We start from the raw sequence: 16,126 nt of genomic DNA, 5'->3' as shown, positions 1-16,126 counted from the left end.
CATAAGACAGCAATATGAACCTATCCTACATAACAGTAAAACCACGGCAGAGATCGTCAACAAAATGGACGCTTGTGTTACGCTAACAAAGGAAATCTGTAGTCTCATAAGCAACCGTCTAGCGACTATTAATAAAGATTATAACGATCAACTAGAAAAGGAAAAGGTAAGAGAAACGTTAAACAAAAATGAATATGGGTCTGTCTTTGGCCAAACTAAAACTGAAACTGTAAGTTCATCAGATTCCTCAGATGAATCAAGCAAACATTCCAGCTCAGCCAGTACCCATAGCAGTAGAGTAGATGCAGTAGCAGAGCTTGCTGCTAAGCTGGAGCAATCAAAAGCCATGGAAGAAATTCAGGCACAGAAAGCACATCTTCACAAGTTGGAAAGTGAATGGAAACTTAAAGAGGCAAAAATGTTGTCAGAAATGAAACAAAGAGAGGTGGAAATGCAACAACAGTTGGAACAAGAGAGAGCAAAACTGCAGCAGTTACAAGCAGGAAAAGAGGTCGCTATAGCAGCAGCTCGTGTGAGAGCATATGACAGTTTTGAATGTTTTGAGAACCACAATGAAGAAATTGACAACAAAACTACTTCTTACAGAATGCAAACTGAACCTCAATTAAATCCAGATGCTGCTTCATTCCATCCTCACCAAAGAGCTCCTGAAATGACAATGACCCAGGAGTCTGTCAGCTTAGCACAAGCAATTGCTAGCTCATTAAGTATGAATCGCTTGCCAGTCCCTGAACCCACCACTTTCAGTGGTGACCCTTTAAGGTTTACAGATTGGAAGATGTCATTCATGACTCTTATAGACAGAAAACCCCTCTTACCAAATGAGAAGATGTTTTATCTCAAAATTTATCTTGCAGGAGAGGCGCGCAAAGCCGTTGAAGGTTTCTTTTATCGAGATTCAGAAAGCGCATACAACGGAGCATGGAAAGTTTTACAGGACAGATATGGAAACCCATTCATTATACAAAAGGCTTTCCGTGATAAGCTCATGAAATGGCCAAAGATCAGCGCAAATGACCCACTAGCACTACGAGAGTTCGCTGACTTCCTCCAAAGCTGCCATGAGGCAATCCCACATGTCAAAGGACTAGCTATCCTTAACGATTGTGAGGAAAACCACAGGTTGCTCAAAAAACTGCCGGAATGGATTGTTCGAAAGTGGAGTAGAATTGTTGTAGATGAGCTTGACAAATCAGGCAGCTATCCGGATCTTGCATGCTTCACAGAGTTCCTGAGCAGAGGCAAGAATAGCCTGTAACCCTATTGCTTCTCCACTGTTGATACATTTCAAACCTGCAGATGATAGAACTCCAAAGAAGGCCAAAGCTTTTAACACAAATACACAACCAAAGAGTTTTGCTCAAGAAAGACAAGAAACAAACAACAGTAAACCAAAACCACCCTGCTCAGTCTGTAAAAGTGAAGCTCATGGTATCATACGGTGTCCAACTTTCGCAGCCAAAAGTGCTGAGGATAAAAAGGCATTCATCCATGAAAATCGGCTCTGTTTTGGATGCTTGAGAAAGGGTCATATGACCAAAGACTGTAGGAGACGACACACGTGTAACACATGCAATCGTCATCACCCAACCTGCTTACACGAAGACAGGAAACTAAGATCTGTAGAAGCAATGACGAATAGCTCCACTTCCACAGAAGAACATGCAAGCCAGGAAACACACAAGGTCATGTCCCACACATCGACACAACATGCATCTGCTACCTCAGGTATTGTCCCAGTTTTTGTGTCTACAGTACAAGAACCACACAGAGAAATACTCACATATGCTATACTGGACACACAAAGTGACTCAACATTTGTCTTAGAAGATGTACTTGATAAATTGAATGTAGATGTCCAACCAGTAAAGCTGAAACTTAGTACTATGACAGCCATCGACACAATCATATCAAGCAAGAGTGTTCATGATCTACAGGTTAGAGGTCTCTACTCTGATAGCTGCATCCAACTCCACCAGGCCTACAGCCGTGACTTTATCCCGGTGGACAAGTCTTACGTTCCAACAAAGGAAACAGCATCACTGTGGCCTCATCTCAGAAACTTAGCAAATAAGTTACCACCCCTTCAAGACTGTGATGTAGGGCTCCTAATAGGATATGACTGTCCAGCAGCACTGGCTCCTCTTGAAGTCATCTTAGGTGACAAAAACCAACCGTTCGCACAGAGATCAGAACTAGGATGGAGTATAATAGGCTCATCAAACCCCCACCTAGACAGACAAGGAAATCAAAGCTTTGTGCATCGGCTAACAGTAAAAGAACTGCCAGTTCCATCAGCGACAGATGTTCTAAAGACCCTGGAATCAGACTTTATTGAGAGAACTTATGAGGATAAATATGTGTCCCAAGATGATGTGCATTTCGTACAGTTCCTCAGTGACCACATCACACAGAAGAAGAGCGGGCATTATGAGATGCCACTCCCTTTCAAAGGTAACAGTCAGCCCAACCTACCAAACAACAAGAGGCTAGCCACAGTTCGCCTGCAGTGTCTCAAGAAAAAATTAAAGGCCAACAAACAATACTATGAACAGTACAAAACATTCATGGAAGAAACAATTAACAAGGGTGATGCAGAGCCTGCCTCTGCAACATCAGAGGGAGAAACAGAGTGGTACCTTCCGCATCATGGCATCTACCACCCCAGAAAACCGGACAAGCTAAGAGTCGTTTTCGACTGTTCGGCCAAATTCCATGGTGTTTCTTTAAACGACACTTTGCTAACTGGGTCTGATCTAATCAATCCTCTGGTAGAAGTACTTTGCCGATTCAGGAAAGAAGCCGTGGCCATTATCTGTGATATTGAAAGAATGTTTTATCAATTCTCTGTCACTCCTGAATCCAGGAATTACCTGAAGTTCCTCTGGTGGACAGGCGGAGATTTGGAGAAGGAACCACAGGAGTACAGGATGGCGGTTCATCTCTTCGGAGCCGCTTCGTCTCCAGGATGTGCCAATTTTGGTTTAAAGCATCTAGCACGACAACACAAGGCTAGCTATCCCCTAGCATCAATATTTGTGGAGAAACATTTTTATGTTGATGATGGGTTAGTTAGCGTCCCATCAATTGATGAGGCCAAGAAACTGATCACTGAGTCGCAAGAGTTGTGCAAAAGAGGAGGCCTGCGCCTTCACAAATTCAACTCAAATGAAGAAGCAGCGCTCGCTTGCTTAGACCCCTCTGAAAAAGCAACAAACATTGAGCCTCTAGACTTTGATCCAACCCCATCAGAACTTGCTCTCGGCATTCAATGGTCGATAAAGAATGACACTTTCAGCTTTAACATCAGCTTGAAGGATCAGCCTTCAACCCGTCGTGGTTGTCTTTCTGTCGTCGCCTCTCTCTACGATCCACTTGGATTCATTGCGCCATTCAGCCTAAGTGGAAAACGTATCCTTCAAAACCTTTGTCACAGAGGCATCGGATGGGATGACCCACTCCCAGATGATATTAAGCCACGGTGGGAGGAATGGATAAATGATCTTCTGAAGTTGAAAGAGGTGTCAATTCCAAGATGTTACCACCCACATGACTTTCATGACATTGTCAGAGTAGAGTTACACCATTTTTCCGACGCCAGCTGCGTGGGATATGGTGCATGTTCTTACCTCAAGTACAAAAATGACAAAGATGAAGTCCATTGCAGTCTCGTGATAGCGAAAGCAAGGGTCGCTCCCTCAAAAGTCACAAGTATCCCGAGACTAGAACTCGCAGCAGCGGTGGTTTCTGCAAAATTAAGTGTCATGTTAAAGGGTGAGCTTGACATGAAAATTGATCAAGAAATGTTCTGGACTGATTCACAAGTCGTGATTGGGTACATCAACAATGATGCTCGTAGGTTCCATATATACGTTGCAAACCGTGTTCAATTGATTAGAAATAATAGTGATCCCAGTCAATGGTATTATGTGGACACCTCAGAAAACCCAGCCGATCACGCATCCCGAGGTCTCCATGCTTCAGATATTCACTCAACAAACTGGCTGCGAGGACCGAAGTTTCTCTGGGAAAGTGAATTACATCTAACACCCAGCACTCCAACAGACTTACTTGTGGGTGATCCCGAAGTCAAGACAATTCAGGTGCTTGCAACCAAAGCAAATAACTGCGACGACATCCTTAGGCGTCTGAGTCAGTTTTCCTCATGGACAAGACTTGTAAAGGTGGTTGCAAGAATCAAGAGGCTGGGGTGTAAACAAAACCAGCACAGTGAACATGTAACTGTCGAGGAGTGTGAGAAGGTCGCTGAGAAAGTGATTAAGATTGTACAGCAGCAAGCCTTCCCCCAAGAGATAAAGATGCTTCAAGGTGAAAAATGCCTTCCAAACTCAAGCTCTCTCTTCAGTCTGGATCCCATCTGGTCTGAAGGACTGCTCCGTGTTGGTGGGAGATTAAAACAATCATCTCTCTGTCACAAAGTGAAGCATCCAGTCATCTTACCAAACAACAGTCACATATCTAAGCTGATTGTGTCCCACTACCACGCCAAGATATGCCATCAAGGTCGAAGCCAGACACAAATGGAGCTTAGGAGCAATGGATTCTGGGTCATTAGTGGGAGCAAGCTGGTTGCCAAGTTGATACGCACCTGTGTGCTTTGCAGGAAACTTCGACGGCCGACAGAGAGTCAGTGGATGGCTGAACTCCCTAAAGAACGTCTTGAAGCCTCAGCACCGTTCACGTACAGCGGCATGGACTGTTTTGGACCGTTTATTGTAAAGAAAGCCCGCAAAGAATACAAAAGATATGGACTCATCTTCACATGTTTGTACTCTAGAGCTGTCCATATCGAGATGCTTGAAGATTTGTCGACAGACTCATTCATTAACGCTTTGAGATGCTTTATCAGTCTGAGAGGAGCTGTCAGACAACTACACTGCGACCAAGGTTCTAACTTCATTGGTGCCAGAAATGAGTTTAAGGAAGCACTTAAACAATGTGACACCAAACTACTGGAAATCTTCCTGACTGAAAGGCAGTGCGAATTTGTATTCAACGCACCCTCTGCCAGCCATGCAGGCGGTGTCTGGGAACGGTAAATCAGAACCGTTAGGAATGTACTGAATGCCACCTTCGCACAGTGCCCGGGTCGCCTTGATGACGCCTCTCTTAGAACACTGCTATATGAGGCTATGGCTATTGTGAACAGCCGCCCATTAACAGTAGATGGAATCAATGATCCACAGGCCCTGGAACCTTTAACACCGAATCACCTCATCATGATGAAATCTAAAGTTGCTCTTCCTCCCCCGGGAGAATTTGTGAAGGAGGATTTGTACGCTACAAAGAGATGGAGAAGAGTTCAATACCTCATCGAACAATTCTGGGGTCGCTGGAAAAAGGAATATTTGCTCAACATATCCACAAGACAGAAATGGCACTTACCTCAGCGCAACCTCAGAGTCAACGACATTGTCATCATTAAAGACGACAACCTCCCGAGAAATCATTGGCAACTAGGACGAGTGGTGGAGACTGTTCAAGACAGAGATAGCTTAGTCCGTCGAGTCAAAGTACAAGTCGGAGAGCGAAAGCCTCAAAGAAAACAAGACCCCCCCTCTAAACCTTCAGTTATTGAGAGACCAATCCAAAAATTAGTGCTTCTCCTTGAGAATTGATCAGAACAAACAGACTGACAATTGTTTATCGTGTACGATTACCGTACAGTTCACATACCACTGATAGTTAAATGTGAAGTTACTCATTTATCACAGTCAAGAAAATCCTGTACATTTAATTTGCTCTTTGTGTATTTTGTTCATTCCTTGTATCAGGATTTGGTGGGAGTGTAAATGGCAGCAAATTTTGTTCAGGAGATAATTGCAGTTCTGGCATGTTACGTTTTTGTGCCTTTATTTTGAAGAGCCCACTCTTATTCTGTTACTTCCTTTATTGCTGATACTTGACTTCCTGCTGCCGTTCTGTCTGACTTCAACAGCATACTCACGTTACTCCAGGACTGGTAAAACATGCTGACAAAGATATATTTCTCATATTCTGTGTGAACATTTGTGAGAGGTTATTTTATTGTGCCTCGTGTTTGTGTTGTTTATATGTCACATTTAAGGAGAGTCACTCCGAGCTGTGTGTGGAAGCTAAGCTAACTAGCGGAGCAAACTTAGCGCCCTTGGAAGCGGAAGGAGGTAGGAGGAGACTAATGGTTTTATTTATTGTAAAACAAGTGGTTCATTTCATTTAAAACAAACGGGAAAATGTCATTATTTTTATTTAAATAAGAGCTGTAACTTGTAATTAAGCTTAATTCATGTGAAAATTCATTCTTTAAGTTTACTAAAAAGATTTGTTTATAAGTTTGAAAATGTAAACATGATTTATGTATTGTTTGTGGAAATATGGCATTTGTATTTTCTGTCCATCTTCATAGTTTTCACGGTGTCAAAATTGTGAGGAGAAAAGGAGGAGAGAATTAAAGTTGCACCAGTCGAAGCTCTCTGCATCTTGTGTCATTAATCCAAGTGGGCCGCTACAGTGTATATGTGTAAATAAATGAACACTGAAATTCAAGTATTTATTTTATTTATATATATATATATATATATATATATATATATATATATATATATATATATATATATATATATATATATATATATATATATATATATATATATATATATATATATATTTGTGGACTTGGAGAAGGCATTCGACCGTGTACCCCGGGAAGTCCTGTGGGGAGTGCTCAGAGAGTATGGGGTAACGGACTGTCTTATTGTGGCAGTTCGCTCCCTGTATAATCAGTGTCAGAGCTTGGTCCGCATTGCCGGCAGTAAGTCGGACACGTTTCCAGTGAGGGTTGGACTCCGCCAAGGCTGCCCTTTGTCACCGATTCTGTTCATAACCTTTATGGACATAATTTCTAGGCGCAGTCAGGGCGTTGAGGGGATCTGGTTTGGTGGCTGCAGGATTAGGTCACTGCTATTTGCAGATGATGTGGTCCTGATGGCTTCCTCCGGCCAAGATCTTCAGCTCTCACTGGATCGGTTCGCAGCCACAATTTGAAATGTGGACTCGTCGGACCACAGAACACTTTTCCACTTTGTATCAGTCCATCTTAGATGAGCTCAGGCCCAGCGAAGCCGGCGGCGTTTCTGGGTGTTGTTGATAAACGGTTTTCGCCTTGCATAGGAGAGTTTTAACTTGCACTTACAGATGTAGTGACCAACTGCAGTTACTGACAGTGGGTTTCTGAAGTGTTCCTGAGCCCATGTGGTGATATCCTTTACACACTGATGTCGCTTGTTGATGCAGTACAGCCTGAGGGATCGAAGGTCACGGGCTTAGCTGCTTACGTGCAGTGATTTCTCCAGATTCTCTGAACCCTTTGATGATATGACGGACCGTAGATGGTGAAATTCCTAAATTCCTTGCAATAGCTGGTTGAGAAAGGTTTTCCTAAACTGTTCAACAATTTGCTCACGCATTTGTTGACAAAGTGGTGACCCTCGCTCCATCCTTGTTTGTGAATGACTGAGCATTTCATGGAATCTACTTTTATACCCAATCATGGCACCCACCTGTTCCCAATTTGCCTGCACACCTGTGGGATGTTCCAAATAAGTGTTTGATGAGCATTCCTCAACTTTATCAGTATGTATTGCCACCTTTCCCAACTTCTTTATCATGTGTTGCTGGCATCAAATTCTAAAGTTAATAATTATTTGCAAAAAAAAAAAAAATGTTTATCAGTTTGAACATAAAATATGTTGTCTTTGTAGCATATTCAACTGAATATGGGCTGAAAATGATTTGCAAATCATTGTATTCCGTTTATATTTACATCTAACAATTTCCCAACTCATATGGAAACAGGGTTTGTACTTTAACTCATTCATTATTGACAATAGCTTGAAGGCTTTCAGGATGTTTGTGTGACATGAATACATTTGTGTCATCAGCAAAAATTACTTTATGAAGAATAATTGATGCATTCACAAAGTCATTTAAATATAATATAAAGTGGTCCTATGATGGTACCTTGTGGAACTCCTCAGGCTATAATTTTATTTGGATATTTGCTGTTATTTATTTGCTCCCTTTCAAATAAATAACTTCTGAACCAGCTAAGTGCAACCCCTCTGACACCATAGTGTTGCAATTTACTCAATAAAATGTCAAAATCATCAACGGTTTTGATAAATCAAGGAAAACACAGATTCCACACTCACCATTATCAACAGCGTCATTGATTTTTTCTAATGAGATCAAAGATTGCCATACAGGTGGTATTCTTCTTCCTGAAGCCATACTGGGATGAGATGAGTATATTAAATGTATCGAAGTATCTGCTTAGTCCATTGTACACAACCCTCTTGAGTACCTTTGAGAATGTTGGTAGAATCGATACAGGTCGATCATTTTTCAAGTTGTTTTTATCACAAGCTTTGTGAATTGGTATAATTTTTGCAATCTTAGTCATTTTAGGTACCACTCAAAGGAGCAGAGAGAGATTTATACAATAAACAAGCGGATCTGCAATTTCTTGTACAAAGAATTTGACAATTTTACTACTACCAAAATCTTATTTTTTAGTTGTTTACTCCGTAACCAAAATCATGCTCTCAATGCTCTCTCCATCTAAGACGTTCAACACATATTTAGGAACACCCATTAATGAAAAGTTTTACTTGACATAACCATTACCAACTGTTCCAAAACAACACACAAATCATTGTTTTTTTTTTGGTCAAGATATAGATAGATGCTGTTTTTTTTTCTTTCCTTTTTAGAGCAGGGCAGAGAAAATTAGTAACATTATAGGATTATAGAGGTGGGCCACAGAAAAGGCTAACTAAAATGAATACAAGGAGTGAAGTGCGGGGTAGTTGTAGGCAGCTAAATGACAGATAGTTAATAGCATGCATTTTCTACCACTTCTCGCTTTCGGGGTCGCGGGGGGTGCTGGAGCCTATCTCAGCTGCATAGTAACAGTAAAATACCAGAGACTCTGGACTGTTGAACAACTTAAGCTGTACATCAAGCAAGAATGGGAAATAATTCCACCGGAGAAGCTAGAAAAATTGGTCTCCTCAGTTCCCAAACGTTTACTGGGTGTAGTTAAAAGGAAAGGCTATGTAAAGACAGCGGTAAAAATGCGCCTGTGCCAACTTTTTTGCAATGTGTTGCTGCCATTCAATTCTAAGTTAATGATTATTTGCATAAAACAATTAAGTTTCTCAGTTCGAACATTAAATATCTTGTCTTTGCAGTCTATTCAATTAAAATATAAGTTGAAAGGGATTTGCAAATCATTGTATTCTGTTTTCATTTACAATTTACCCAATGTGCCAACTTCACTGGTTTTGGGTTTTGTACTTACAGCATTTATATTAAACATTGGATGTTTTAGAATTTTTTTTTTAATGCTTTATTTGTAATATAAAGCTGCAATGTTAGATGCAACTTGTGAGCGTTTTTTCAATGTTTAAAATGCACCACAAAACATGACATCCGTGCTCCTGTCCCACATAAGCATCGTGAATGACAGGCAACATTCCAAAAAAGTGCACGTCCCCTTTAAAGAATATCTATTAGGAGCAGTGACGTGCGGTGAGGTTGATGGCTGGTGAGGCACTGACTTCATCACAGTCAGATTTACAAACATATGAACCCTAAAGAGTATCTTATTTACCATTTGATTGGCAGCAGTTAACGGGTTATGTTTAAAAGCTCATACCAGCATTCTTCCCTGTTTGGCACTCAGCATCAAGGGTTGGAATTGGGGGTTAAATCACCAAAAATGATTCCCAGGCGCGGCGCCGCTGCTGCCCACTGCTCCCCTCACCTCCCAGGGGGTGAACAAGGGGATGGGTCAAATGCAGAGGACACATTTCATTACACCTAGTGTGTGTGTGACAATCATTGGTACTTTAACTTAACTTTAACTTTACACATACAAACTGTAGCACACAAAAAAGCACATTTAAGAAAAAAAACTTTATTATGGTTTTACCTTTACTTAGAAATTAAGTCCATGCGCCGCAACTAAAGCCCTCACTTAAACTTTCCACGTGCAAGATTGAATCTATTTAAAAAAGTGTAACCGAGGGTTTATAAATGTCGCCTATACTGTATGAAACTACAAAATAACAAACACGGAGGCTCCAGTTTACACGAGGACCACTTTATTTACCTTCTTTCAAAAACCTCCGCAACGTGACATCACTTCCGCTCTTAGCGCCTTCAAAATAAGAGCTCAAGGCATATACTGTATAACAGCGCATAACAGGAACTTAACATCACAAAGAGGGAAGCCCATTAAAATAGGTTACAAAAGTTATTTAATAAGAAGTCAAAAAGTGCAAAAACAATAATGTTCGTGTTGGAGGAGTTGTGAATTAGGTACACCTGCAGTCTGCAGGTGTATCTAATGTTGTGTCCCTGCAGTCATTCACAACTCCTCCAACACCAACATTATTGTTTTTGCACTTTTTGGCTTCTTATGAAATAATTTTATTAAATAGATTCAATATTGCACGTGGAAAGTTTAAGTGTGGGCTTTAGTTGATATAACAATTCTACGGCGGGGGTGCAGGAGGCGAGCCTCACACAGTGCGTCTTTTGCAGGCGTTTTACGATCGCTCAGCACAAGAAATACTTTACACACATACAGTTGTTGACAAAATACACTGTACATTATATACCTCAGCTAACTAAACTATAGAAATGTATAATATATTTCATATAGCAATACAGTCTCACTGCACAGCAGGCCAGCAGTTAGCTGAGTCATTGCGCAATCCATGTTGCGGCACTGAGTGACGTGCCTCAACTGGCTGCTGTTCACCGCACCGTCTCTTCTCAGTATTTGAACGGCAAATGTGAAAATTCAGCGATTTTGAATAAAAATAATCTAAAACTGGTTAAGTTAAATGGAAAATAACTTTATAGTATAATCACTGGATACATATAACAATTACATTTTTTTTTCTTTTTACATTTTTTTTCTTTCCATGATGGCAGGTGAGGCGGGGCCTCACCTGCCTCTAGTGACTGCACGTCACTGATTAGGAGCATTTCCACAGGCGAGGACCATTTTCACTGTACTTTCGACTAACTTCTACGCTGCGTTTGACCCAGAAATTGAATCTTATTTTGGGAGTCACAACAAAGGGATTTGGTGAAATAAATATGCTGTAAATAAACCACATTGTAGCAATTAGTTGTCAGTCATTTACAAGTTATGGCAACATTTTGTTACAATATGGCAGAGAAGAAAAGACCAAACTACGATTTGTCATCGTTTTATTGCTTATTTACATTCGTGATACACTGCATATTGATCATTCTTCAGTCTACTGATTGTCGACGATTACCTTTGGTTGCAGAACTTTGCATAGACAGATCATATTTGCTAATAACGTACATTCATGGGTAAAAAAGGGCAATACATGAAATATGTCGGCTACATTTCATCCATCACATTGAACAAACATACAGTTACAATAGTGCCTCGTGTTTTTCTGCAATACTACTGTAACTGCAGCAGTATCTCACCAAACTGAGTACGACCCTGCAAATAATTGCTATCTTTTAACACTGAAGAAAAGTCACATTGATCAAGTAAAGTCCAGTGACGGAGGATTAAGGCAGTGCTGGGAAATATTACACTAAAAACTCACACTTTTCACTTGGAATAGGCTACAAGCTGTACACTGACTTCTCTATATGAGATCAAAGTGTTGTTTCTTGTGCGCCCAAAAAGAACAGAGGGGTGTACTCACTTATGCTCTACTTGCAAAGTCAACATTTACTGCGTTGTTGCAAGGTTAGTAACCACAATACTCGAGTACATTCTGTGGGCTGAAACCAACACAATAAAATACCTCCAAAATATTTTCAAGAAACCTCATATTGAACACAAGAGTGGTACTTCTCTCTTTATTACAGAAAAGTAATGTCGAGCAAATACTGAAATACTACAGATATGATGGTTTAGAGGAGTCAGTGTATAGCAGTGTAATTAAAAAAGTAAAAACTGCCAGTTTCTATGGTGGAGTTCAGCACTATTGAAGCTGCACACTGATGGACATAAAGGATATCCAATTTAATTTGTGCAGTACTGTAAAGTACATGAAATATTGTAGCAGGAGTAAGGGAAGTAACACCTGCTCATATATAATATCAAATATGATTTTCATATTTGCTAAGGTAGTTTGCTAAAAGCCAACAAAACAAAGAATATTGAAATTGTTCAACATTTGTAATACAGTATTTATAAGTTTCATTGTTGAATTATTTCAATGTTAAAAAGTATAATTTCAAACTTAAGTATATACAGTATATATTTTAGAAATGTTCAAAAATGTTTTTTAAATGTGACAAAACTCACTTGCTTGTGCTATTTCTTTACTATTACAAGTACTTAGTACATTTATGTACAAGTACATGTATGCACAAGTACAAATATTTACAAGTGTATATATAAGTACAAACCTGGTTTCCATATGAGTTGGGAAATTGTGTTAGATGTAAATATAAACGGAATACAATGATTTGCAAATCCTTTTCAAACCATATTCAATTGAATGCACTACAAAGACAAGATATTTGATGTTCAAACTCATAAATTTTTTTTTTTTTTTTTGCAAATAATAAATAATTTAGAATTTCATGGCTGCAACACGTGCCAAAGTAGTTGGGAAAGGGCATGTTCACCACTGTGTTACATCACCTTTTCTTTTAACAACACTCAATAAACGATTGGGAACTGAGGAAACTAATTGTTGAATCTTTGAAAGTGGAATTCTTTCCCATTCTTGTTTTATGTAGAGCTTCAGTCGTTCAACAGTCCGGGGTCTCCGCTGTCGTATTTTACGCTTCATAATGCGCCACACATTTTCGATGGGAGACAGGTCTGGACTGCAGGCGGACCGGGAAAGTACCCGCACTCTTTTTTTACGAAGCCACGCTGTTGTAACACGTGCTGAATGTGGCTTGGCATTGTCTTGCTGAAATAAGCAGGGGCGTCCATGAAAAAGACGGCGCTTACATGGCAGCATATGTTGTTCCAAAACCTGCATGTACCTTTCAGCATTAGTGGTGCCTTCACAGATGTGTAAGTTACCCATGCCTTGTGCACTAATGCACCCCCATACCATCACAGATGCTGGCTTTTGAACTTTGCGTCGATAACAGTCTGGATGGTTCGCTTCCCCTTTGATCCGGATGACACGATGTCGAATATTTCCAAAAACAATTTGAAGTGTGGACTTGTCAGACCACAGAACACTTTTCCACTTTGCATCAGTCCATCTTAGATGATCTCGGGCCCAGATAACCCGGCGGCGTTTCTGGATGTTGTTGATAAATGGCTTTCGCTTTGCATAGTAGAGCTTTAACTTGCACTTACAGATGTAGCGACCAACTGTATTTAGTAACAGTGGTTTTCTGAAGTGTTCCTGAGCCCATGTGGTGATATCCTTTAGAGATTGATGTCGGTTTTTGATACAGTGCCGTCTGAGGGATCGAAGGTCACGGTCATTCAATGTTGGTTTCCGGCCATGCCGCTTACGTGGAGTGATTTCTCCAGATTCTCTGAAACTTTTGATGATATTATGGACCGTAGATGTAGAAATCCCTAAATTTCTTGCAATTGCACTTTGAGAAATGTTGTTCTTAAACTGTTTGACTATTAGCTCACGCAGTTGTGGACAAAGGGGTGCACCTCGCCCCATCCTTTCTTGTGAAAGACTGAGCATTTTTTGGGAAGCTGTTTTTATACCCAATCATGGCACCCACCTGTTCCCAATTAGCCTGCACACCTGTGGGATGTTCCAAATAAGTGTTTGATGAGCATTCCTCAACTTTATCAGTATTTATTGCCACATTTCCCAACTTCTTTGTCACGTGTTGCTGGCATCAAATTCTAAAGTTAATGATTATTTGCAACAAAAAAAAAATGTTTATCAGTTTGAACATCAAATATGTTGTCTTTGTAGCATATTCAACTGAATATGGGTTGAAAATTATTTGCAAATCATTGTATTCCGTTTATATTTACATCTAACACAATTTCCCAACTCATATGGAAACGGGGTTTGTACATGTATGCACAAGCACATGTATGTGCAAGTACATGTGTGTAAAATAACAAGTATGTACAAGTAGACTACAAGTATGTACAAGTACATTTATGTACAAGTAAAATTACACAGGTCAGCAAGATGCTTAAAAACTGGGACAAAATAAAACACAAAATTGTTTGCGCTCATGTTGTGTTTCTTTGTTTTGGTTTACCTTTGGCACTTAGGGGCGGGCATTAAATACATTGCCCTCCTTTCTGATTGGTCACTTCAAACTCTACTGACTCCTAGTCAGAGCCAGTCAGATGGAACCTGTTCTGAAGATTTGTCTTCAGAATCTAAAGTTGAGACAAAATAACACGTTAAATCATTCTAATGAATATAAAAAACAACACAAATCTGACACAAATCAACACTGGCATTATGACATCATAACATTGATAAAAGAGCTACCTTTTATCATATAAAGTATGTTTATATTAAAATTACATCGAGAAAAACATTTTGTTAGTGGAAATAATCCATCTTTAATGAGAACTACATGTTCACACAATCATAATGAATGTTAATGTCATTATTTATTAGGTTGTAGAGTAAAACATGTATGTTAAATATATTAAATAACAAAATATTTTGCTGAAAGACTGATTTTACAGGTTCCCTCTGGTTGGCCGTGACCAAAAGACAGCAGAGTTTAAAGTGACCAATCAAAAAGGAGGATAATGAAGTGTCACACACGAAGAGAATGAAAGACACAGGCAACAGTCAGAGAACATTTTGACGCTGTAGAATACATGAACTCCATTAAGCAACTTATTGCTGATTCATCATAAACGTACACTTCAGCTGTGTCTCAAAGCGTACTTACTTACAAGACGTATTATATTACACATTTAAAGTTTTAGGTTTCGTAATCCTTTCCAGTCCAAGACAAAAACACTTGATTATCTATTGTCTTATACATGAGTTTGTATAATGATGTTTTGTAGTCTAATAGTCACAATAATTATCTGCAAAACAGGTTGTAAATATTGACTTTGTTAAAGATTTCTGACCAAAACTCTATATTTGCTGAGTCATCAGTTTTTGAAAATGTAACGTGGAACAGAAAGTTGGTATTATTTCGAGCTCGCTCACTAGATGATTAAGTTCATGTTTACGACATCGATAATATTTTTTCTTTCAAAAATGAGAGAAGTCCGATAAATGCGTTAAAATGTAATATCGGAAATTATCAAAATCGTTTTTTTTTATTATCGGTATAGTTTTTTTTTTATTAAATCAACATAAAAAAACACAAGATACACTTACAATTAGTGCACCAACCCAAAAAACCTCCCTCCTTCATTTACACTCATTCACACAAAAGGGTTGTTTCTTTCTGTTATTAATATTCTGGTTCCTACATTATATATCAATATAGATCAATACAGTCTGCAAGGGATACAGTCCGTAAGCACACATGATTGTGCGTGCTGCTGGTCCACTAATAGTACTAACCTTTAACAGTTAATTTTACTCATTTTCATTAATTACTAGTTTCTATGTACCGTATTTTCCGCACTATAAGGCGCACCTAAAAACCAAAAATTTTCTCAAAAGCTGACAGCGCGCCTTATAACCCGGTGCGCTTTATATATGGATAAATATTAAGATTCATTTTCATAAAGTTTCGGTCTCGTAACTACGGTAAACAGCCGCCATCTTTTTTCCCGGTAGAACAGGAAGCGCTTCTTTTTCTACGCAAGCAACCGCCAAGGTAAGCACCCGCCCCCATAGAACAGGAAGCGCTTCTTCTTCTACTGTAAGCAACCACCCGCCCGCGTAGAAGAAGAAAAAGCGCGCGGATATTACCGTACGTTTTATTTCCTTTGTGTGTTTACATCTGTAAAGACCACAAAATGGCTCCTACTAAACGACAGGGATCCGGTTCATGAAAAGACGCAATCTCTCCATCCGCACACGGATTACTATTTCACAGCAACTGATATTCCTGTGAACCGCACTGTGGATACAACGGGAGCACGTACGGTGAATAT

Source organism: Nerophis lumbriciformis, linkage group LG18 (assembly GCF_033978685.3).
Source record: "Nerophis lumbriciformis linkage group LG18, RoL_Nlum_v2.1, whole genome shotgun sequence".
Lineage (NCBI taxonomy): Eukaryota > Metazoa > Chordata > Actinopteri > Syngnathiformes > Syngnathidae > Nerophis > Nerophis lumbriciformis.
The sequence above is the reverse complement of the archived record's forward strand: the minus strand, read 5'-3'. Positions refer to the sequence as shown.